Below are 23,877 nucleotides of genomic sequence, written 5' to 3'. Positions count from 1 at the left end.
GGAGATCCCAACCATACAAACTCTCGTGGCTTCTCTTCAGACTGACGGACACAACTGGGTTTGGCAACAGTTACCAAACAAGGTAGGCCCAGTTCCCAGGTAGAGCAGGAAGGCTTCCAAGTTCCCCAGAAAAACTCTGCTGGCATTACTGATAAATCCTGACCTTCATTTCTTAGGCATTGCTCCCTATTCTAATGCAAAAATCCCTAGGAGGATTAACTCCTCCAACAGCTGTCTGTGATGTGCAAGCATGTGTGCTTTAGAGGCTAACTTGAGAACAGTTTTTGGTAGGGGGCGCCTGGGTGGCTTAGTTGGTTAAGCGGCTGCCTTAGCTCAGGTCATGATCCAGGGGTCTGGGGATCGAGCCCTGCATCAGGCTCCCTGCTTGGTGGGGAGTCTGCTTCTGCCCCTCCCTACTGACATACTCTCTCTCTCTCTCTCTAATAAGTAAATAAAATCCTAAAAAAAGAAGGCCTGAGGATTTGAGGAGGAAGAAAAGTGGGCAGCATGGTGAACCTGAAAAAGACAAACTTCACTGGCTTTTCAGCTATGGTGAGTCACAGTCCCACCTAAGCTTCACTTTTTTCCCCTGTCCTCCTCCCTTTTTCCTGCATCTCCACCCAAATTCTGAGCTAAAAGGAAAAAAGTCTGAGGAAGTGAGAAATGACCAAGCACACAGCCACCAACTGCGTCTCCCTCAGCACCTGGGGCCTCAGAGTTTCTGCAGTCTCTGGGAAGGAAGGGTTGGGCGTCCGCCCACACAACTGTTCCGCCAAATACCACCGTTCAAAGTCCTCCAGGTAGAGAGAGAATCGACAAGACATGGGGCTGGCAGAGTGGGGCCTCTGCTAGTATCTAACAGAGCGCCCTAATGCTGACTTTCCTTTTGTGGGCAAACCCACTACTTGAGTGGTACCTGTTTTAAATTAATCATATATCACTTTTTAAGTAGATGCTGAAGAACTGGGTTCTAAAGAGCTGTGAGCCAGTCATCTGGTGGGGACGACGCTGCCAGGCCCGTACGACACCCCTAAGGCTTCAGCAATCACGGACGACAGAAGCAGCAGCCAACTCCCACAGTCTGTGGGGGTCAAGATGACTCGATCGACAGGATCCTTCTCTGACAAATCACCTAAAGGAAGAGATAAGGTACGCCATTCCAACATCACTCACACACACACACACACACACACACACACACACACAGAGTCCCATGGCTTGAAACACCAGTTCAAACACCAACTCACACAAACAGATCAGCCTCTGATGTTAGCTTTGTGCTGTGGTGCGGGGGAGCAGCCTCTAGCCTCTGAACACAGCCAGGGCCCTTCCTCGGCTCTGGGATTTCACTTGACAACTTGGGGAGAATTCACAGCCTCCCCCATATAGTTGACAAAGCAAAAAGCCAGTTAGGTGAATGGTGAGTGGTTGCTTTCATTTTAATAGTTGTTTTCTTTCTTTTTCTTTTCTTTTCTTTTCAGCTTGGCACAATGAGGTTTTGATGAAAGAGAAGATAAAGGTTTGGGGTAAAAAAAAGTTTGACTATTTCATTAAAATGCATCTAAGTGCTTACTCATTTGTATTTTAAAATACCTATAGCAAGGAATTTTATATTTATATATATAGATATCTATCTATATCTATATCTCTCTCTATATATATATCTTTTCCATACTTATAATAGGTGTGAAGCAATTGTCAACTGAAAAAGCGCAATCATATATTTTTTAAAAATGTTTGACAGCTTCAACTTGAAAATTTTCCTGTGTCTCTTCTTCACACCTTGCACACAGACACAGGAAGCCCAGGGTTCTCCTTCTAAGGACTCAAGTGCTGGTGTCCTTTACCCTGCATACACAGTATATATGTTTAATTCTGTCCTTCAAATTATAAAATTAGGTCATGGAGAAAAGTGACTAATCTCTACATTTGTTTTAACTCTAACATCTTTTTAAGTTTATAAGCACGAAACTAATTTACTAACAGAAGTAATGGTTAAAAGAGGATGAAGACGTGAAAAGAAGGATCACGTCTCCAGGAACGGGGGACACTATGACTGAGGGAGAATGGGCCAAAGTCTTGTTGACATGCCCGTGTATTTTCAAACAAAGACAAAAATTACACAGTCACTATTCAACACACTCTGGGCTTTGTGCCCATTCTCTTTCCCAGATATCTCAAGGTGTTCTTCTGAGAATAACTGTTAACAAAGATTGCTCTTTGCTCAAATACAGCTTAAATGAAAACCCCTAATGAGGGGTTTCATTGGCCCGCTTTGGTCCACTTTCCTAGCCATCTACTTTAATTTCTGAACGACACGGGCAAGTGCTTCCAACAACAACTAGACGAATCTCTTACCTTTGCCTGCTCGTAACCAGACATCTGCTCTTTCAACAAGGCCAGAGCCATTCTTCTTCTCCTGGAACGGTTTTCCCCATCCTTTCTGCCAAACTACAGAGCTCTTGTCCACATTACTACAGTCCCTTCTTTTCTAGAAGTTCCATCTTACTAACACCCTGCCACCCCGTGAAGTCATAGAATAAGAAAGAGGGAGGCCTGGAGGACTATCTCTCAAGCCCTCATTTTACAGATGAGGAAACTGAGGAACAGAGAAAGAAAACATGTACTGCCCCAGGAACATCTGGTGTTCCAAGGACGAGAAGCTTTCCAATGCACCACACGGCTTTCATATTCCACACTAGCAATTTCTAGAAAATTAAAGCTAATTTTAAAGGTGCCACTGGAAGTTGCTGTTTAAGGGAAACCTACTAAATGTTTCCATGAATTTCAAAAATATTTTATCTGTAAAAAGAGTTGCTTAAAATAAAGTGTGTAACAAAATTGTCCTTCTGCAGAAGCTAGCTAGTAACTGTGTAGTTAAGTAGTTCCTTGAATACCAGGCTCGGGAAGTTGGCCAGTGCTGTTTAGATAATTATGTCACTTGAGTTTCTAGTGATTACCTTTCTGACTTGATTATAACGTTCTTAAGGACACAGAGGGAGGGTCTTGCCTCATTTGAGATTTCCCCAGTCCCCAGAATGACACTGAAACTATTTTACTGTCCTTCCTAAATAAAGATGCTCTGTTTTGCCCACATGACATGGCGTCTCAGAGTAAAAAAATTGAGGATCCCAACATTCTTGTAAGAAAGCTTAGAGAAGAGGCTGTTGGCAGTGTCTCCCAGAATTTTGCAACACTGGCTGCTGGTGGATTAAGGGTGAGGAGACAGAAGTGAGTCACCAGAAAACAAAAACGCAATCCCCAAAAGGCAGTTATGCTGGCAAAAACTGGACAAGGTCTGCTTCATAAATCGGGCGATCAACCTGGGTACCAAGTAAAGAATCCTTAGGTTTGAGCAAGTAGGGGCCTTCCCGGGCCTCCGTTCCGTTCGCCAATTCTGCGCCCTCCTCGGAGCCTACATTCTAGGCACTAGACTTTCACGAAGCCGGCTCTGCTCAGCTGCGGGAAATAAATCTCAGGGTGGGAATGTAGGCTCACTAACTCATAAAAGAACAGGACTTTTACCTTCCTTCCCATGCCTCACCGGCTCCAACCCGGTTCTGCAAACGCCTACCCCGAGGAACCCCACACTGCCTCTGCTAAGAAAGGGGCTCCTCGGGCCAAAACGCTCTTGGTAAAACTACTGACGAGGAGGAGAGAGAGCAGGATGTGAACCCACCTCGGCCTCGAACAGGGCTGCAGAAACGCGCAGGGCGGTAGAAAGAAGTTTTTCTCACCGGCTTCTCACCCCCCCTTGTACGACGATAGGGAGCTGGTAGAAGACTCAAAGACGTCCTGTTAAATCCTGCTTTGGATCCTGGGTGGGGTCGGAGTGCCTGCGTGTCCACGAACGGACGGGGGATGCAGCCGCGAGAGGAGGGCGGCGCCGGGGCCTCTGTGCGGCTGGGACCGCGCCCTGTTTCTCCCGGGAGGCCCCTCCCGCCTGGACTGCCTCTGGAGTGGGCGCCGCGGGCGGCCCTGCCTGGAAAGGAGAGGGCCTGCGGACCCGAGCCCCACGCGCAGCGGCCGCGAGGACACGGCCTCCGGGACAGCGGGACTTGGGACACCTGCCCCTGCTCCCGGGAGCGAGGCGGTCCCTCCGACGTGTCCGCTGGCGGAGAGTCCAGAAGACCAGGCAGTTTCTCCCCGCACAGCTCATCAGCCCCCTCTCGCACGCGTTACAGCACACCTCTCTTGTGCAGAACAGACGGGAAGCGAGAAAGTTTGTACAGAACTGAACTTTTGCATAGTTTCGAAGGAGAAAAGCCAAAAGCTGGGGCTCGTCCGGGATTTGAACCCGGGACCTCTCGCACCCAAAGCGAGAATCATACCCCTAGACCAACGAGCCACGACTCCCAGCACCTCTCCATGTTTCCTTTGAACAGTACTTTCCCGTCTGCAGTTCGCCACGAGGCTGCTTCGGAGTTCCGTGCCACATTGTGACATTTACTTTTTGCTTTGATTCCCTTTCTCCCATCTTCATGAAGTCCCACTCTTTTGAAGCCTGACTCGGGTGCTAGCCTCGTTTATTCTCCCCGATCCAGAGGCCGGACGGGGTGAAGAGGGGCAGGTTCCAGACCGCAGGCCGCGTGGGTGAGCTCCACCGAGCACCTCCGGACGGCTCTAGGCGCGAGCTCCTGGCGGGAGCCTGGCGGCAACCTGGAAGAAAAGCGGCGGGAGTCCGAGGACCCGAGCGGAGCTCGCTTGCGAGGCTGGAGGGTCCTGAGCCCCAGGCTGGACGCGCGGGAAGCGAGTCAGGCTGCTACTACGTCGCGCCCCCTAACGTCCTAGGGGCGGGAAACGGTGGACATCAAAATACCACAGGAGCCAGAATCGGTGGGAGGGCGCCAGCCTGGCGTGTGTTCGGATTGTCCAGGCCCCTGAAGGAGAATCAAGTGTTCCATCTCCCCACCTTTGTTTCACTCGTTTCCTTGGTCTGGAATTCTTTCTCCCAGTCTCAGCCCAGCTCGCTTCAAATCCTGTTGTCCTTTCCGGCTCTGGCTCAAAATCTTTTTGTACAACTATAAATATGTATAAAAAGACAAATAAACTAAAACTGCCGTGTAAGGGCCTCCCCCTGAATAGATGTGTGTATGGAGTGGGGCGCACACTCGGGACGAGGGTCCCAGTTCAGGCGGTTTCTTCCGCAAACTGGAGCCCCTCAGGCCCCACGGCGCAGACATGCGCACACAGCGTTTATATATAACGTGTTGTTATCAACTAGAGGTTTTGGGTCTCCGAACCGTGGACTTCGGGCAGCAGTCGAGGATCAACTAGGAAGCCAAAAGAAACCTCAGAAGGAAGGTTAACTCAGAATTCTTGCAATTGGCTGACAAAGTTGGCGCACACTCGCCTCCTCGCTATATAAGAAACTGTGCCCGATGGGATCCATTTGTTCACGTGTGCTTGGCGAGCTCAAACTTCGTCTTTGGGACAGGAATAAGGCCTGGAGAAGTCGACTCCAGCAGACAAAGAGCCCCGGGGGAAACAAGAGAACGGCTCCCTGCAGGACCGCAAACCCCAAAACTGCAGCTCCTCCTTCGAGCCGGAATCGAACCAGCGACCTAAGGATGCCTACACAGGAAGCGCACTACAGTCCTCCGCTCTACCAGCTGAGCTATCGAAGGGGGCACGGGAAGCGCCTCTCTAGAGGCACCTATTCAGGATACCTACAGAGGAACGATCTTCTGCCGGCGAGCGGCCATCGCAATCATAAAACCAGCTTGTGAGAAAGTCCCGCCCGCAGTTCTGGGGTTTGCGGATTCCCCTGCTTCAGGGAGGGGCTTCCAAAGCAGGACCACCCCGTGGGCTCCTCACAGGCACCCCCAGACCCCGTGCATCACGAGGGGGCATCTGCTCGCCCGGAGGCCGTTGGCTTCAGTGAGCGCGCGGCCCGGGACCTCCCGCCGTGATGTGTGTGGCGTGGAAGCCGCCACCCGGGCCTCGACAACTAGGGAGTGCGGCAGTGGGACACACAGTTCGGACCGCGCGGTCGGGCGCCAGGCAGAGGGCGCGCCTCCCGGCTCGCGCTCGCGCCTCCTCGCATTTCCTCACTTCCTGTGCTCGCTTCGGAATCCGGGCGCGTCTGCACAGGCGACCCGCAGCTCTCTTCCGTTTACACGTCCACAGACTCGGGGAGGGAGGGGACGTGGAAGAGAGCACATAGGGGTAACCCCGATGTTTCTGCGAGAAAGGACTTCTGGAGAAAATATTGTAAGGTTTTTCAAAGAAGCAGCCGCAATTCCTTTGAGTCAATAACAAACTTAGTGACCCAAGTCTCGACCTCCGTTTTCCCACTGAAACAGGAAACCTTGCTGGACAGCCTACTCTCTCCCGAACGCCTCCCGCGGACGCCTCCTCCCTTTCGGGGAGGGGAGCTTGTTCTGGGCTCCAAGCCTGGGCAGGGCGGGGGACGTGGCTCGACTCCTACGGTCTTCTCCCGCCGCCCTCGGGAAGGGCTCTCGCGGCGGCTCAGCACAGCGCGGGCGTCCACGGAGGCAGGCGGCGCTTCCCGCGGCTTGTAATGGACTCCGCCGCGCTCCAGGCCGCAGAACCGCACTTGCGCAGTAGCGCGTGGGAGGCGGCGGAGCTGCTCAGCGTGGTTTATTCGGGTAGTCAGGGCTGCGGCGAGAAGAGAGCGGAACCGAATTTCTGCAGGGGTTAAAGTTACTGGGGCGGGGCGGGGCGGGGGGGGGGTGTCCAGTAAGGATTTAAAATAATGATCAGCCTCCGGAAGGCCCCAGCGAGATTTGAACTCGCGACCCCTGGTTTACAAGACCAGTGCTCTAACCCCTGAGCTATAGGGCCTTGCAAGCAGTCGCTTTGCTTCTTACTTTGAAAAGGGAAGTTTCTATCCTGGGCCTTTGTTAGAGGAATTAAGTGTAGGAAATAGACAAAAGCCGAACTCCGTTTCGATCTATTTACTATTGGAATTTGGTCTGCGGGCTCTTGCTAGGGATAACGGAATATGAGGGCCAGTGATAACAGCCACCTCTATTTTAAGATTGGAGAAATCTGCCTAACCCAGCACATTGTAACACAGCCACGTCCCGCCGCCCCCCGCCCCCCGGCCGCAGTCTGAAAATTAAGAAGAGAAATGCGGCGTAGAGGAAGTTGACTACCGCAGGTCTCTCAGCTGAAAACTGGGCCTTGCCACTAATTTTCTCCTTGACTCAGGATAGCCACCGACTTTCAACCTCCTTCCTCAAGTTCCTTACGTATAGGGACCTTTCTTACAGTTCGAGTCTCCGCCAGAACAAGCTTTTGTTAATTCGTTATTTAATTCAACTCCCAATTCTGTGCTGGACTGTGCACTAGGAATAAGGCTACAAAGTTAGCCTACAGAGCTACAAGGTCAGTGCTACCCTTATCTCTCAGATTCCATCTTCTGCTTAGATTCTGGCCACGTAGTTTCTTGCTACCATTTTAGTACTTTGATGCTTTTGAGGAGATTTGGTAAAATCTTATCCAATATTTTAATCATTTTTCTTCAAGGAGTTTGGTCCAAATTACTTAGCCCACAATTCCTAGAAAGGAAGTTGGAGTGGTAGGAGCTGTAAGGTCAATCATATTCCACCACATGAACTGAGAAGCAGAGAAAGCATCACCATAGAAAGAGCACAACAGAGAGCGTGCCAAAGCACAAGGAGAGGGGATAGCAAGAAAGGGAGCCCGGACACCTTCTCAGTCTCTAGGTATGGCGCACTCCAGAGGCCTCAGTGGGTTCCACTCTTGGAATCTATGAGATTTTCCTGGATTATCACAGAAATCCTCCTTTTTTTTTTTTTATTTTAGCAAACATTGTTTTCAACTTAAAGACTCTCAACTACACTAAATTACTCTCCGTATGTGCCTCTCTACCTTACTGCTTTTACTTCTAATATTTAGATCAACATTTACCAAATGACAGCTGTATATTGCCAACAGATCTGAGTTCCAGTCAACTTGATCTGCTTATAATTCTCCAAATAGAACTCACACCTTTTTCAGTTGTGATCATTTGCTTCACCAGCTAGAATGTTTCATTTCACCATACCTATCAAACACCACTTACCCTGGAAAACCCATCTCAATGTTCTTATAATTCACAATGCCCTTGCTGTTTACAGAGTAGATGTCATCTCTTCTCTCCTCTGAAACCCGGGATACTTTTTTTATCCTTGCCATTCCTTCCTCTTCGCTCCCACTCTCAAGATACCAAACAGGACAGATACAATGCAGGTGATCCACGGCACCTAGAAGTAAGCATCCATATTGACATTACCCCTTCAACATACATTCAATTGTTTATGAAATTGCCAAATCGTTCTGTTCTCCTTCCCATACTTCTTCATCTTATATGCACACATTTTAATTTTATTTTTTTATTTTCCAGAACTACTTCTAAATTGTGGTTTCCCGTCTATTCCTATGTCCATCTTTTTTTTTTTAAAGATTTTATTTTTAAGAAATCTCTGCACCCAGTGTGGGGCTGGACTCCCAACCGTGAGATCAAGCGTCACATGTTCCACCAACCTAGCCGGCCAGGCGCCCCACCTATGTCCATCTTTTGGAAAATGCTACAGAAGACAGAAAGAATAAATGAGAAGGCAAAGAAAAAGGGAAGGAGATTCAGTGCACTTAGCTATAGCCTACTAAGTTCATTTTGTTTTAAGAATCATATGCATTAGTGTAGTGTCCTCAGCTTCTCCCTCAGCTCCTTGAGGGGAAGCTTGTATGATTCATACTTCTAAGTCTCCAAATACCTAACAAAGTGATCAGCACATATCAGGGCATTAATAAGTACTTGAAATGGAGATGAAACAAATGCAGAGGTATGTGTAGAGGAAAAAAGGAGATTACAACCCACAGAAATCTGGAATACCATGGAATCTTTTAGTTTCCTCTTCCTGGAATTCTTGGTAAACCAGCACTAAAATCTCCAAGAGCCTTCCAGCTCTCATTCAGTTTAAGTGTAAATTCTAGGAAACCAGACTGAATTCAGGTGCCAGTTCTCATTGGATGTGGTCACTAAATGGTGTGCCAGATACCAGCACACAGATTATCTATACAGAAAAGGGGAGGAGTTACCTAAACATAAACATATGGTTACCTGTTGAGAGTGAGAATCTCTCAGGCAATGTCCTCAGCCAAACACTAGGTAGAATCAGTTTGACATGGCATGTGCATTCGGCTCTGCTAGGGCAGGTTTCCTCCAGAAAATGTCCAACCTCCTTTCTCCAGCCAGCGCATGGTTTCAGACTCCCAAGGAAGCACACTTTCCATTCAGAGAAGTCTCATTCTGTCCTGCTAAGTGGACGACCAGTGCCACCCATCTTTTGGCTTTTCTGTAGACTGAGCAAGCCCTGGGTGTGGTCTGAGCTGCGTCTGGATGCTCTCAGGTCTTGGCAAGTAGGATAGGCTACGGGGATGCTAAAAGGGGATGCTAAAAGTCTATAAGACTCTGCTTTTCTAAGGCCGGGATGGAATGGCCTTCAGTCCCCAAGAGGCTGAGCTTAATTGCAGGATTTGAGCAAGAGATTTCATGTTTTTAACAGAATGTGAGGAAACTAAGACTGGGTAATAAGGAGATCAGAGTAATAAAAGTGTATAAAGAACATCGCAAGGCTTCTCAGAAACTGCCTGGGAGGGGTCGCATGTCTTTCAAAGGATGTGCTGTTCGGGCCTTTGGCTCACGTTAAGATTCTCAGCCCATGTGATTCCCACTTTGGGCACCAGAGGGCCAGGGTTCAAACCTGTAAGATCCAACCTTGTGACACTAAAAACCATAGTGACTCCCCAAGACTTCATTTCTGCATTTCATTAGTGCTACCTACCCCCATTTTGGACCCAAAATGTAGGCAATCCCTATCAAAATACCAACGTCATTCTTTACAGAGATAAAAATGAACAATCCTAAAATTCACATGAAACCACATGAGTCCCTAATGTAAACTATGGTTTTGTGTGAGAATGATGTGTGATGTCGGTTCATCTATTGTAACAAATACACCACTCTCATGTGGGATGTTAATAGCGGGGGAAGCTATGCATATGTGGGGGCAGGAGGTATATGGGAATTCTTTGTACTTAATACTCAGAAGATAGAACCATTCGAATCTGTTTTGTGTGGCTCATTTGAGACTTCTAGTGTCTCTAGAGGTGGGCAACATAGGTCGAAGTTTTATTGGCATCTCAAGGGTGGTAAAGTGGCCACTACCATTCTCCAATATTGGGAGAATGTCCTTAACATTAGGCTTCACTGTTTTGCCAGGCTTTTCTCCCTCACTTATAAATAAGACTTCTCATTTATTCCCACTGCTGTCACATCAAGCGCACGTCTTCCCTGGGCACTGCTCTCAAGATGTCTGCAAATCTTTGACTTCCTCAATTCTTTTTCCTCATTCTATCAGAATTCCAAAATACAAAAGTGGTATCTATGGCAGTGATTCTCAAAGCATGGTCCCTGGCTCAGTAACATCAGCATCACCCAGCAACCTATTTGAAAAGCAAGTTTCAGGACCCTGGTTTACCACTGCTCTATGCTTTAAACCCTGCCCCCCTCTCTTCAGTTATTTGTCTCCACACCAGTAGGGAACCTTGGCCCCAGCATGTCTACACCTATACCCTTCAAAATGCATTGCAGTTCTTTTTCTGAGAGTCCACAGAACATCTCAGAGTTAGCACTGCTCTCCCATTCCTCTCCCTTCTCTTATATGTTGAAATTTATGGGATTTGAGAAAGAAATCTCTGTCTCTATGCCCAAATTTCTCCTTTTTTAAAGGATAATAGTCCTATTGGATTAGGGCCCACACTAAAGACCTCATGTTAACTTGATTACTTCTATAAAGACCCTGTTTCCAAATAAGGTCACATTTTCTGTATATTTGGGGGGGTGCATAGGAGGCTCTGGGGGAGAATCCCTTTCGCGTGTCCTGAGAACCTCCAACACCATCATGGGATTGTTTTTCCCCTTTCTTAGGAAGCATAATTGATTAAGAGACAATGGCTATTGTCTATTTTTAAGAAAGTAACCCAGGTCTGGGTGCTTCTTCCCTGCCATAGACTGGATATTTGTAAAAGAGAGGGAAACATAAAACATAAACATATACAACCTCCCTGTTCAAAGCTCTTTGTGTAAATTTGTCCCCAAATATCCCTAATTTTATCAAATAAATAATTTTATCTAAATGTGATTGGATGTCACCAGGGAGCCACAATCTCCACCTTCAGAAGGCTGAAACATACCCCAACCGCATCCCCCAGCCTTTTGCTGAGAAAGGCACCTGTTTTTCTCTGAAGTCTAGGCAGTCATTGTGAATTAATTCCTTTGCTACTGTCACACACTAGCAAAAGAGACACATCAGCACATTGGCGTTCTGTAATTTCCACTTGGTTGCAATCAAAAAGAGCAAGAATTCCTTTTCACATAAGGTGCATGGAAACCGAAGTTTGGTGGGTCCTAAGACAAAACGCTAAAGTATGGAGAACCGAGGTGTGGCTACTCTTCCCTGGATCAAGAGGAGAGCAGGTGAGAATCTATTTTTCTCTTCCATTCTGGCCTTGCTCCTATGCTCCTCACCCGGGTCCTGCAGGCTTGGGCTTCTGGGGAGGATGAGGAGCGGGGGAGCACGCTGAGTTCTCAGGAATCCCGGGTGCTAGGAGCACCAGTGTGGGCTCAGAATCTGGGCTCTGTCCCCAGATAAAGGCGTCTCCAGCCGTCTCCTTCCCCAGTCGCCAGTAGTTAACAGCAGCCACCCGGCTACAACTGCTCAGGGGAAAGGGGACCTCTCGCGAGACGAAGAGTTATAGGTTCTAAGGAAAGGTACCGAAGGCTTCCCAGCCGCAGGAATCCAGCCACTCTGAAGCAGAATTGGGGGAGGAAGCCTTTGCAGACCCTGCTCCGCCAAGACGAGGAAGCGTGCATAGACTGGCACCGCCTCTCTGCGCTCGGGTCTCAAGGAGCAAAAGGGAGCTAGGAGTCAAGCTTTGTTCTTGGTCCTTTTAACTCACGTTCCACGCTTCCTGGAGGCTTCAATACTTCTTTTCTGGCTTCAGAACTGAAAAGTATCAAACTCAAAATCTAGCAAAGACTGCAGCGTTGGTCTTCTTTACACCACCAGCACCACCCTTTACCCCCTAACCCCAACCCCAAAGCGGTCTGAAGTCAAAAAGAATTCATTCCTCCGTTCAGTAAATACTTTTTGAGCGCTCACTGGGGGGCAGGAGGAAGCTGACGCGACCCCTGTCTTCGGAGGGCTCTTACGCTCTAGTTCCCAAGAGCTTCGCTTCCGGAGCGGATGGTTTGTTTCAAAGATCTTTCCCTTCGGTTTCTGGAGTGAGAAGAGCTGTTCCGCGGGTGGGCGGATGCAGGTTGGGGTTCCAGTGGAGAGGAGGAGGAAGGGAAGAATTTCTTCCTTAGAGTCCTTTGGCAGTATCTCCAGTCTTGGTCTCAGGCTAGAGGTTCAGAGGACAATGCTGAATAAAGAGCAGAAAGATATAACTAGGAAGTGTAGGCAAAACTCCCTCGTGGGGTTGGTAGCGTGGCCGAGCGGTCTAAGGCGCTGGATTTAGGCTCCAGTCTCTTCGGGGGCGTGGGTTCGAATCCCACCGCTGCCAGGGTTTTGTTTCTAAACGTTAAGTAGTCACAGCCTTCATCTTCACTTCAAATAAAAGTGTAGATTCCTACGGGATTTGACCAATTCTTAAAAGCTAATATCTGAATTTTCTAAATACTTGGCTCTAAACTGACGGAATGCGACTAGCGAATGAATGACTCAGTTTACCGGCAGGGAGCTCGTAAATCAAGCAGATCACTAAAAGACACACTCCTCCGGATCCTCGATCCCCCTTCTGTCCGGAAGGGAGGGAATAAGGCCTTGCTTGCCAAAGGGATGGCATTTAACCTGGGGCACTCTAGAGAGGGGAGATAGTTTTGGAATCTTGACAGAACCCTGAAAGTGCAGTAAACGGTAAGGTGGGGCATAGAGGGGAGCAGGGAGTGAAGTGAGCCTTTGTCTCAAGAGTTAACTCGAAAAAATTCGGCAGTCCCACTCAGAGCTAAAGTAAAAACTTCAGACAGTTGCACACAGCTCCCGAAGTGTCTCTGTGGTCCCTGTTGCTGCCTGTCAGACCCCTAATGGGTTACTTAGAGGGTGTTCTGTCTTATTTCCCCTTCCACTTTCCTCTGGTGTTCGCACTACTTCGCCCCCCCGCCCCGTCCCTTTCCGTCTCCCCTTCCGAGTCCACCGTCAGGACAGCAAAGATGTGTTAAGCCGGAAGCTCATCACTGAGGAAGGCGCTGCTCGCCAGCTCAGGGAAGTGGTTCAACAACCGGGCTTAGCCAGGCAAGGAAGACCCGACTCCGCCTAGCCCGAAAAGAGTCCTAGGATGGGCTTGAAGTCGGAATTTGAGCTCTTTAAGAAACAGTCTCGCTTTCTGGCCTTCGAGGGCAATGCCTTTCCTGCCCCATGTACGTGTACAGCCCTTGGTACCCAGAGGTGCATTGGGCATGATTTGGATACCTACATACAGATTTGAATCCAGGCACTGTCCCCTCCTCCCGACTTCAAGAAGGAGTTATGAGCTCATTCTAGTAGATGCTTGGAATCTGACTGGCCTGTGCCCTAAAGGAGGCAAGAATTAAGATTGTCCATGTGGCTTTTTACTCTAGTCAGCCTCAACAATAGTGATATTTCGGACTGGATAATTCTTTACTGTGGGGGTCATGTGTATTCTAGGATGTTTAGTACCATCACGGGTCTTTACCCACAGGATACCCGTGATACTGTCCCAGTTATGAAACTGAAGATGTCTCCGGACATTATCAACGTCCCCTGGGAGGCAAAATCATCCTTAAAGATTGAGGGTGCAACTATTATATCCCACTGTGTGGCTTGTCTACTCAATACCTCAACAGTGGCTTTTGAAGGGCGAAGTTTTCTAATTTTGATGAAGTACAATTAATCACGTTTTTCTTTTATGGATCATGCTTGTGGTGTCGCATCTAAAAAAATCTTTCCCCAATGCAAGGTGACAAAGATTTCATTCTAAATATTTTGTGGTTTGGGTTTATGATTCATTTTGAGTTAATTTTTTATGTGGTGTGAAGTAAGGATCAATTTTTTAACATTATTTGTTGTAAAGACTACCTTTCTAAAGAGTACATTTATCATGAGCACTCAGTAATATATAGAATTATTAAATCACTATATTGTACACCTGAAACTAATATAAAGCTGTATGCTAACTATACTGGAGTTAAAATAAAAAACTTAATAAGAAGTAAATTAAAAATGGCTACCTTTCTCTACTGAATTGCCTTTGAAACTTTGTCAACCATCAATTGATAATATTTTGTGTGGTTCTATCTCTGTACTCCTGTTACATAGACTATTTTTTTTTTATATTTTAATGCCAATACTATAGTCTTGATTATAGTAGCTTTTATACATCTTGATGTTAGGCAGAGTGAGTTTGCTTCAACTTTATTGTTCTTTTTAAAGTTGTTTTGAGCATGCTGTCTTTGAATTTCCATGTGAATTTTGGAATCAGCTGGTCAATTTCTAAAAGTAAAACAAAACAAAAGAAAGCCAGAGGTGCCTGGCTGGCTCAGCTGGAAGGCAAGTGACTCTTGACATGGGGGTTGTGAGTTCAAGCCCTGCATTGGGTGTAGAGATTACTAAAAATAAGTCTTAAAATTTTAAAAACTTGTCTTAAAAAATAAATAAAAGCCAAAATTTGCTGTTATTTTGATTAAGATTACATTGAATCTATAAGTCAATTTAGGGATAATTTATATCTTAACAATATTGAGTCTCCTCATTCACAAATGTGAAATGATTTTCCTTGTATTTAGGTTTTCTTTCATCCATCTCAGCATTTGTGTGTGTGTGTGTGTACAAATCTTGGACATATTTTGTCCCTAAGTATTTCATATTTAAAGATTCTGTTGTAAACTGAATTGCTTTTTAAATTTTCAATTTCTGATTGTTCATTGCTAGGTACAATTATACATGTGCAGATATAGTATAAACAGTAATATATGCAATTAATTTTAATATTTACCTTGTCTCCAACGACTTTGCTAGGTTCACTTATTATAGCTTTGCAGATTCTGTAGGATTTTTACATAGCCTTTCACATTTTCTTGGAATAAAAAATAGATTTACTTGTTTAAACCTGGATGCCTTCTATTTCAATTTTTTCCCCATTATTGATAGGACAAGAATCCCCAGTACAATGTTGAACAAAAGTGATGAAAGCAGATGTCTACATTTGCTCCCAATCTTACAGGGAAAACATTCAGTCTTATATCACGAAGTGTGAAGTTCTTCATAGCTTCCCTTTATCAGGTTGAGGAAGTTTCCTTCTTTTCCTAATTTGCTGAGAGTTTATGTCAGGAATGAAAGTGGACTTTGTCAAATGCTTTGTCTGCATTTTTTGGTAAGATCATATGATTTTTTTAGTCTGTTGAAATAATAAATCACATTGATTTTGAATATTAAATCAACTTTGTTTTTCTGGCATAAATACCACTGGATTCAGTTACATTGTTATTTTATGTGTTGTGGATTCAACCAGGTGGGGAGGAGACTGGATTTCACATTTTAGCCGCTGCCTGGTGCGCTACCCTGAGTTACGCTTCTTATTGTATTCTTCTAAGAGAGACCTTCGTTTTGTTGATCCACAATCAACAAAAACCGCAGAAGGAAGAAGCAACAGATAGTTGTCCCCAGGCTCAAGTGATTACAATTCATCCTCCCCAGGCCATCACACTCGAAGACCAAGCCCTGGGCTCCGCCCGCCCCGCCCCCACCAGATAGGACCAGAATCCGCGAAAATGCAGCCCGCGCATCTGTGTCTGGAGGCAGCCCCCGCTACCACGCCCCTCTCTCCCTGCCCCGCACCTCGGATTTATCCAGCACAATACCCACTACGACCTCTAGACTCTCCTAACCTGGAAAATCTCTAAAGTGTCTGTGCAGATTGCTCTGAGTGGCTCCAGACTCTCCCCCAAGGTTCCCGGCCTCAGACAGTCTCCCAGATTCCCCGGGCTGAAGCTTTGGGAAGAGCACAGTGACATTGCGAGGGGCTTCTCTGTCCCACCTCTTCTATAACCTGTGTAAAAGGCCAGGGAAAAGTCAATACTTTAGAATATATTGATAGCCTCCGAGGATTAAATGAACCTTTAAGATCCACGCAATCCAGTACTGGAAAGCCCGTTCTCAGGTGTCATTTAGGGATGTATTTGCTCCTAGAACTAAGGCGCTAATCCAGAGTTCACCCCGGGTGTGGGGGAGGAGATAAGAGAGTGAGGAGCCCTCGTTCATCCTGAGATGGATAAAAATACGACACTGAAAGACAAATAGAGGAACCTAGAGGGACTAGGGAAGAGTCCTTCCTATACGTGGCTTCTCATTGTAATCTGCGGTCCTTGGCAATCCACGGGCTGTGGTTTGTGGTCTGGTGATGGGAACCAAGCGGCAGCTGGCAACCGCCACCCAGGCATTGAACCTGGCGACGAGCTTTCCTGGCGGTGTCACAGCAGGTGTCCAAAGAAACAGTCTCTGGCTCCAGCCGGTCTGACGTGACCTGCAGGACACGTCTGTTGGCCGCACTTGGGAAGCTGTAAAACCCCGGGGCCTGAATACCACCCCTAGAGATTAGGGTGTAATTGGTCTAGAGCGCGGCCTCCCTGTGAGGATTTTTTAAAATTCCGCATGTGCTCTCAGGAACGGACAGAGTTAAGAACTACCGCTCTAGGGAGATAGTGATTCTTTTGGATGTAATGTGTCGGGGCAAAACCGGGCGGAACCCGAATGCTCCTGAAAAATGTTGTCAGCTATCACATGAAGGCGACTTGTAAATAGGGGCAGAATATTCTGTGATTATGAAATCTGTCTGATAGGAGAGGGTAGCTGCGGGGATTGGAAGCCCCAGTCTGGCCTCTGTGCAGCTGCGGGACTTTCTCCTGTCACTTCTCACTAAAATGTCTTTCTCGGGAAGATGAGCACATTGTGTCACTGGGCTTGGAGGAAGGCCTCGAGAGGATGTTTCTTCCAGGGGCCTGGGCATGGCTTTGAGCGGTGCGTTGAGACAGGCAGAATTCGCCGGCAGAGAACTTGAGTGTTGCGGTCTCTGCTCACCTGGACCTTTCCCCGCACGAGCTCCGGAGCAGACAGAGCAGTGTCACAGGGTCGCTACTGCAATGCTGAGATGCCAGCGCGGGGATCTGCGAGACCCCTAAAGTCCTAAAACCGTCAAATTCGAAAGGAATGAGCATCTGCTCTCTCTCTGAGAGCAGAAAGGAGACATCTCCAAGTGTTTTAGGAATAAAGTGTAAACCATGTAAGGGCTTGGTGTTCTCTGAAGAAATAATTCAGCAGAGCCTCGAGTGCGAACCCTTCGCTACCTCGTCTGGTGAAAGGAAGGACTGTAGAGTTCCACCGGCATCTTTAGGTTGTTGGTCAGATTCCAGCTCTAAGTAGGTGTTCAGGCATTTGCAAATGCCCTAAATCTCCATTCGGTAAGTTACGCTCCCTGGAAGGTAGGATTTTGTGGCCTTAATTAGCTTGAATCTTCCTTTATCTTCCTAAGAAATTTGTAGCAAGACTGAGAGGAAGCCAACAAGAATGAAACATAGTCGGCACCTGCAAAAGGCCCACAGCCTTCTACTGTGTTACAAATTTCGTTCTCTCGGTAAAATACCCCCCTTGTAAACCCCGGGCAGGAGATGAACAATGCAGAGCCTGCGGGAGGTGGCGGGGGTGGGGGAGTAAGCTTCCTTGAGGAGCCCTGCTGTTCTCCGAACCCTTCCTCCACTTGCTCTTAAGGTTAGGACTTCAGAACACAAATCTGTGCGACCGAGCTGAGACATAAAGAAAGGTAGTTACTATCAGAAAAAAAAAAGGAAGAGCCACCATCAGTGCATGGTAGCGTGGCCGAGCGGTCTAAGGCGCTGGATTAAGGCTCCAGTCTCTTCGGGGGCGTGGGTTCGAATCCCACCGCTGCCAAGCAAAACTTTCGCCAGTTGAGAAACAGAATAAAAGACGACGAATAATCACCCCAATGCCTTGGTAGGGTAGCACTGGATTGGATGTGGGGTGAGTGGGCGAGTAGTGCAGGAGGGTCGAGGGTGAGCTTTCATTTCAGACTGTTCTAGCTCAGAGGGCCCCTGTTTTCTGGCCAGGTAGTGCTCTGGAAAGTCTTGCCAGTTGGCAGTGTTTTGATATAAATCTCCAAAGACCCAGATCACCAGGAGGTTAGGGGTCAGGAAGAAACAAATTTTAAGACTTCACAGTGGCAGGTGTGTCCACAGAAGTAACTGCCACACGTGGATCGATAGGAGGATTGATAGAAGGGCTAGGAAAGGACAAGGAGTGCTTTTTCTTTTGTTTTACATTTCTCCCCTCATAAGCGGGAATGCGCAGAGGCTCTGCAGCCAGTCTGTGAGTGAACTTCAGGGGGCAACTCCTTTGGCAAGAGCACAGGGCTCAGACCTGTGGGTCTGTACTGTCGCCGGCACACACCAGCAACTTCAGAGCTGGCTCCTTGGTCCTCAGGTCCCCCTTGGCCTGTTAGCTCTAGGCCCCCCCTCCCGTTTCTGCCTCCCCACTCCCAAGCCCCACTTCTGGTCTCTCGAAGCAGTGTCTCCCCTTCCCTCCAGGTCTTATTTCTGTTCTTGGAAATGAGAAGGAAGGAGAGGGTCTGAGTGAAACTGTCAGCAAGGAGGCAATACCCATGGGAGGAGGGAGGTGTTTCAATTCTTGCAGACTTGAGTCAGGGATCCTTGACAACCAACTTGGAATATTAGCTCATGCTTGCTCTCGAAGAGCTGGAGAAGGTTTAGACCCCAAATCCAAACTCATATTAGACATTTTTACCTCTTTAACTGTGAGAACTTCGTGATCTGTGCATGTGGTTAGGGAGCCCCGAAGAGTGGATGGGTGGAATTTGGTGTCCACTGCAACCCAAGTTCAATCTAAGAGTCGACCCTCTCTGTGTCTCTTTAGAGAGGTTGTGAAGAAGAGAGAGCCTTTGGGCAAAGAGGGAAACTTCATTTCAAGGAGGGGGTGAAGAAACGGAGGTGGCGCATGTCCTTAAAAGAATGATGAAGAGAAACTTCAAGTTTTCTGGGGGCTTCTTGATCTGGGACTTTGAGTATGGTTGTCCCCTCTTCTGCTTAGGCGTACTCACTTAACAAAAAATCAGAATCCTTATTTAAAGAAAGCATCCAGTCCCTGCACTCACTTAGCCGCACTAGAATGGAGAGAAAGTGATGCTAGACTGTTTAAATTCATAGCAGTGATCTCAAGCATATCTTACTGTTTTTCACAAGCCCTTTACTATACATTCTTAAAGACTGTTCTTTCACCCCTCCTCCTGTGTCCTCAAAACAGCCAACACCTCCTCATACATTCTCATCCTCTGCCTTCCATTTCCCCGAGAAAACAGAAGCAGCCACACGAGAACTTCTACAAGGTCCCCATCGACCTGCGTCTGAGTGTCTCTTTGCCTCCGGTTGCTATGGATGACATATGCGAGATCCTAGCTGGGCCATCTCTGCCCTCTGTGCCCTAGATGCCATCCTTGATTGCTTACCGAGAATATTCTTTCAAACAGTTGTTTCTTCTTCATTCTTCAGGATCATACCCGACAGCGTACTGGTTCGCTGCTATTACGATCCCATTATCAGATAAAAACAGCACATTCTTCCAGCAATAAGGGGAGCAGATACTGGGCTCGCCTTACACCCACAGTCACTCTGAGTCTCCACGCACGGCTCTTCCTAGGTCTGTCGGTATCATGCTAATGAGTGGTGTAAAGAGCTGAAATTTGGGTGCATGGGTGGCGTGTGGGAGTGGACATTTCTCTTTCCTCCTTAGCTCCTCCCCTCCAGTGCTCCTGGGTGGTGACGTAGATCAAGTCGTGTGCGTCTTTAACAAATCGGTGAGTGGCTATTTTTTGCCCAGGATTGTGCTTGGCTCTAGGTTGGTCCTCAGGGATTTCACTTTCTAGAATGCAAATAATTATCTTCTCAAACAAATGGTGCCACTCAACTCAACCACCCTCGTCTAGACCAGAAAATGTGAAGGTAAGTGAAGAGGTTAAGTATGAGATAATGCGGCAGAGTGATTCAATGCCCAGGGTTTAGGCTACAGTCTCTTGGATTAATGAATTTGAATTCCACCACTGCCAATGTTTTGATGTTTTTTAAATTAAAAAATCCACCCTCTAAATTTCTCTTACATACTAAAAAGTACAAAAAATGCAATCTACAGCAGGTGTCTGATTCGTGAGGGACATCCTCACAACCCTGCTGGGTACATGTTACTGATTCCCCATTGAGAAGACAGATATATATATGCCTCTTCTACAGTTTACAGAGAAAAGAGAATCGCTGCTCCATGAAATAACTGAAATATTGTGGTCTCTAAAAACCATTCTGATTAAAAAGAACTATGGCTTCTTAGAAGACTATCTGATTTCAGATTTGGAGCAGGAAACATACACGGAGACCTAGCAAGAAAGCAAGAATTTCTGAAAACTACTGGACCATATCAAAAGTTCTCAGGAGCCAACAAGTCTCCACTGGCCAAAGATGGAAAAAACTAATGACCAAAAGGAATACTTACCGCAATACATTGAATATAAAAACATATAATGTTCTCTCAAATGCAGAAAGAAGAACAACTCATTGATCACCAGTGGGGATAACTAGGGAGGGAGAAAATTATTTAATCTGGAATTTGGCAATTAATGGGTAAGAATCAAGCATCATCCTTACCTATTATATGTAAATTCTACGTAAGATAACTAAGTAGTTCTAGTTGGTGAATAAAAGTTCTATGAAGAGGAAATCTAGCCAGTAAATATGGAATAAATATAACATTGGAAGTCATGATTTAGCTGTGATGATATTAATATTTAACAATAAGTTGATGGAGGAATTTACAGTGGACAGATCAAGCTCTCTGCATGTGAACCCACTGACCAACATTAACATTTAAAATTGAATCATTATGTGCCTCTTGAGGTGACACTCAATACACGAAGTACACAGCATTGCTTCTGAAGTACTTTTGTAAAAATTCTGACCTGAACTTAATCAAGCATTAACAGTTAATTTTCTAGTTTCAAGAAATGGAAGAGCAGTATAAGTTACAACAAAAGAAAGCATTAGACTAAAAAAGAATGTACAGCATTGTCTGAAAGAACTAATTTAATCTCTTTAATATCTCATTGGTAGAGAGAAGAGAGAGGAGACAGAGAAAGACAGAGAGAGAATGATCTAAAAGAGAGGAGGCGGGGCGCCTGGGTGGAACAGCGGTTAAGCGTCTGCCTTCGGCTCAGGGCGTGATCTTCGGCTCAGGGCGTGATCCCGGTGTTCTGGGATCGAGCCCCACATCAGGCTCTTCCGCTATGAGCCTGCTTCTTCCTCTCCCACTCCCCCTGCTTGGGTTCCCTCTCTCGCTGGCTGTCTCTCTCTCTGTCAAATAAATAAATAAAATCTTAAAAAATTAAAAAATAAAATAAAAGAGAGGAGGCTTACAGACAAACCAACCAAATATATGTGTAAAATTTGTTTCACTCCTGATCAGATTGAAAACCTGTTTAAGTGCCATTTTGAGAAAATCAGAGAAATTTCAATATGCAGTATGTATTAAAGTACAAAAGAATGAATGTTAATTTTATTAGGTATAAATTTGTGGATATGCAATAAATGTTCATATGATTAGGAAATCATGCTGAAATATAAATAGTGGTGATACATGACATCTAGGTTTGCTTTATCATACTTCAGATAAAAGAAAATAGAAGAGGGGACCCTGGCTGGCTCAGTTGGTAGAGCACGGGACTCTTGATCTCAGGATTGTGAGTTCAAACCCCACATCTGGTATGGAGCCTACTTTTGAAAAGAAAATACAAAAGAAAGGGACAAATAAAGAAATCAGTAAAACCCTGAAGATTATTGAATCTGGATAATGATTATGATAATTGTATGTCACCATTTACTTTATATGAAAACTGATAAAAATGAAGATAAAAATGAAATCCCCTTAGACTTTTGAAAAATGTTCTATTTTTATACTTAATATTTACGAAGATCTGATGTGAAATATAAACTTCTACTTACATAGGTAAAAACATTCTCATTCTCTAGAACCAATTAACACGTGCTATTCTATTTTTAGTGTCCAGAATGGGTCCGGGTTGTTCTTTTTATATGCACCCTACTCAACTATGATTGGACTATTTCATTCTGTGGATTAGTTCCTGTTAATTCAGACTACTGTTATTTTAGCTACCTTTACCAAGGTTTTCTTTGTACTCCCTAATGAAACTCCTGCAGGATTACGGTTAAATATTCAGGACTGAGCACTCATTATTTTAACATCTACATTTTATATTCTATACGTTGTTATTCTTCATGTTTTGGGGAATAGTTCTGTAAACTAAACAATAGATTAGTAAATCAGTATATACGTAAATAAATAAACACAAACCAAACGAATTTATTGATTTTTCAATTAATACACTTTATATTTGGGAAGAGTTTTATGTTAATTAAGAGTTTTATGTTAAATTAAGCAAAGTTCCCATATATACTTGAGCTGCCCTCCATCCACTCTTTCTCCTATAATGACAACGTGCACTGCTGTGGTATATTTGGCTGCAATCAATGAGACAATTTTGACGGTTTATTCGTAATTAAATTCCATAGACATATTTTCACTATAACAAAATACCGGTGCTCAAAATTGAAGCTTGCTTCCAACAAAATAAGTAAGAGAGGATTGCAGGAAAGCCTGAGAGGACCAGAGCATGCAAAACTACAAACCCTGCTGGGCTGACCCTAGCCGCCTGGTACCTAACAGAAGGAGCTGCCCCTCACCCTGTCCTCGCAGGTGCACACATCCCCGTCACCCCCTCAGGCGCTGACCACACACTGGCTCCAGGCAAGGGCGCTGGGTGTGGCTGGCCGTCCCTCTGGGGGACCTTCGCTGGATGGGTGAGGTGTTCTTGGGAAGGCGAGCTCACACACGTGGATCTGAAATGTCTGTGAAAGACGTGGAACCAGGGCAAAGGAGTCCCCCCCGGATCACACCGGTCATCTCCGCCCCTCTTGCCTTCGCTGCGTCTGCGGGAAGCCCACAGAACCATGAGCTACTTCGGGCAGCAGCCGCCTCTGCCAGAGGAATCCGGATCGCTGGGCACAGGAGGGGAGCCAAGGAGGGGAGCTCCAAGAGGAGGGGAGCCACGCTGGCCACGACTCCCGGCCCCCCGCCTAGCCCCTGAGGCCTTCCCCATCACTTCCCAGTAACGGGCCCCACTCCGCAAGTGAGCCGAGGTCCTGGGGGGCAGCAGGGCGGGTGCGTGGTGGGTGAGGTGGGGATGGGGCGGGTGCGGGCACAGCAGAACCCGGGGTGGGGGGCGAGGACGCTGAGAGACGGCGTTCCTGGGGGGCCTCCGCCTGAGCCTGAGGTCCTGCGGTTCGCGGCCGCCTACCCGGGGCCCACGGGGGTGGGGTCCCCTCTCCTTTGCTCCGCAAGCCCTGCCCCACCCGAACTCCCGCATCCCTTTCGCCAACGCCCCCTTCCCCTCCCCCTCTCTGGCTTTGTGGCCCCCCGACGGCCGCACTCGCCCCTCCCCGGCCCGCCCCACCGAAGAAGGGAACTCGGGGAGGGGAAGTGAGGCAACAGGTGAGAGCCCGGGCCCAGCTGTCCTGAAAATCAGGCGCCCCCGGGTGCCGTCTACCGTCACGTCACAGCGTGTGTTTGGCCTTCTTCAAAGCGAGCTTCCGACCAATCCGAGGCCAGGTGGCCCTGAGGCGGGCGGGTGTCTTGGCCTCGTCATTTCCAGAAAGAGCAGTGACTCAGCCTCGGTATCGTGCTC

General features: G+C 46.9%; 1 long non-coding RNA gene and 5 other non-coding genes across 6 annotated transcripts; 3 read left to right on the top strand and 3 right to left on the bottom strand.

The window, feature by feature from the left end:
• The first annotated feature begins 1,060 nt into the window (after positions 1–1,060).
• Positions 1,061–21,474, top strand: LOC113249320 (uncharacterized). The gene is made up of 4 exons (XR_008957217.1): positions 1,061–1,149; positions 1,482–7,353; positions 11,413–19,929; positions 21,230–21,474. It is a non-coding gene; the product is annotated as an uncharacterized LOC113249320 (long non-coding RNA).
• On the bottom strand, positions 4,277–4,348 carry TRNAP-UGG (transfer RNA proline (anticodon UGG)). Its single transcript has one exon. It is a non-coding gene; the product is annotated as a tRNA-Pro (tRNA).
• On the bottom strand, positions 5,537–5,627 carry TRNAY-GUA (transfer RNA tyrosine (anticodon GUA)). The gene is given in 2 exon segments: positions 5,537–5,572; positions 5,591–5,627. It is a non-coding gene; the product is annotated as a tRNA-Tyr (tRNA).
• TRNAT-UGU (transfer RNA threonine (anticodon UGU)) lies at positions 6,735–6,807 on the bottom strand. Its single transcript has one exon. It is a non-coding gene; the product is annotated as a tRNA-Thr (tRNA).
• On the top strand, positions 12,516–12,597 carry TRNAL-UAG (transfer RNA leucine (anticodon UAG)). The gene has a single exon. It is a non-coding gene; the product is annotated as a tRNA-Leu (tRNA).
• TRNAL-AAG (transfer RNA leucine (anticodon AAG)) lies at positions 17,912–17,993 on the top strand. The gene has a single exon. It is a non-coding gene; the product is annotated as a tRNA-Leu (tRNA).
• Positions 21,475–23,877: the final 2,403 nt, after the last annotated feature.

Source organism: Ursus arctos, unplaced genomic scaffold (assembly GCF_023065955.2).
Source record: "Ursus arctos isolate Adak ecotype North America unplaced genomic scaffold, UrsArc2.0 scaffold_37, whole genome shotgun sequence".
Taxonomy (NCBI): Eukaryota; Metazoa; Chordata; class Mammalia; order Carnivora; family Ursidae; genus Ursus; species Ursus arctos.
This window is presented reverse-complemented; position numbering and strand designations above follow the sequence as displayed.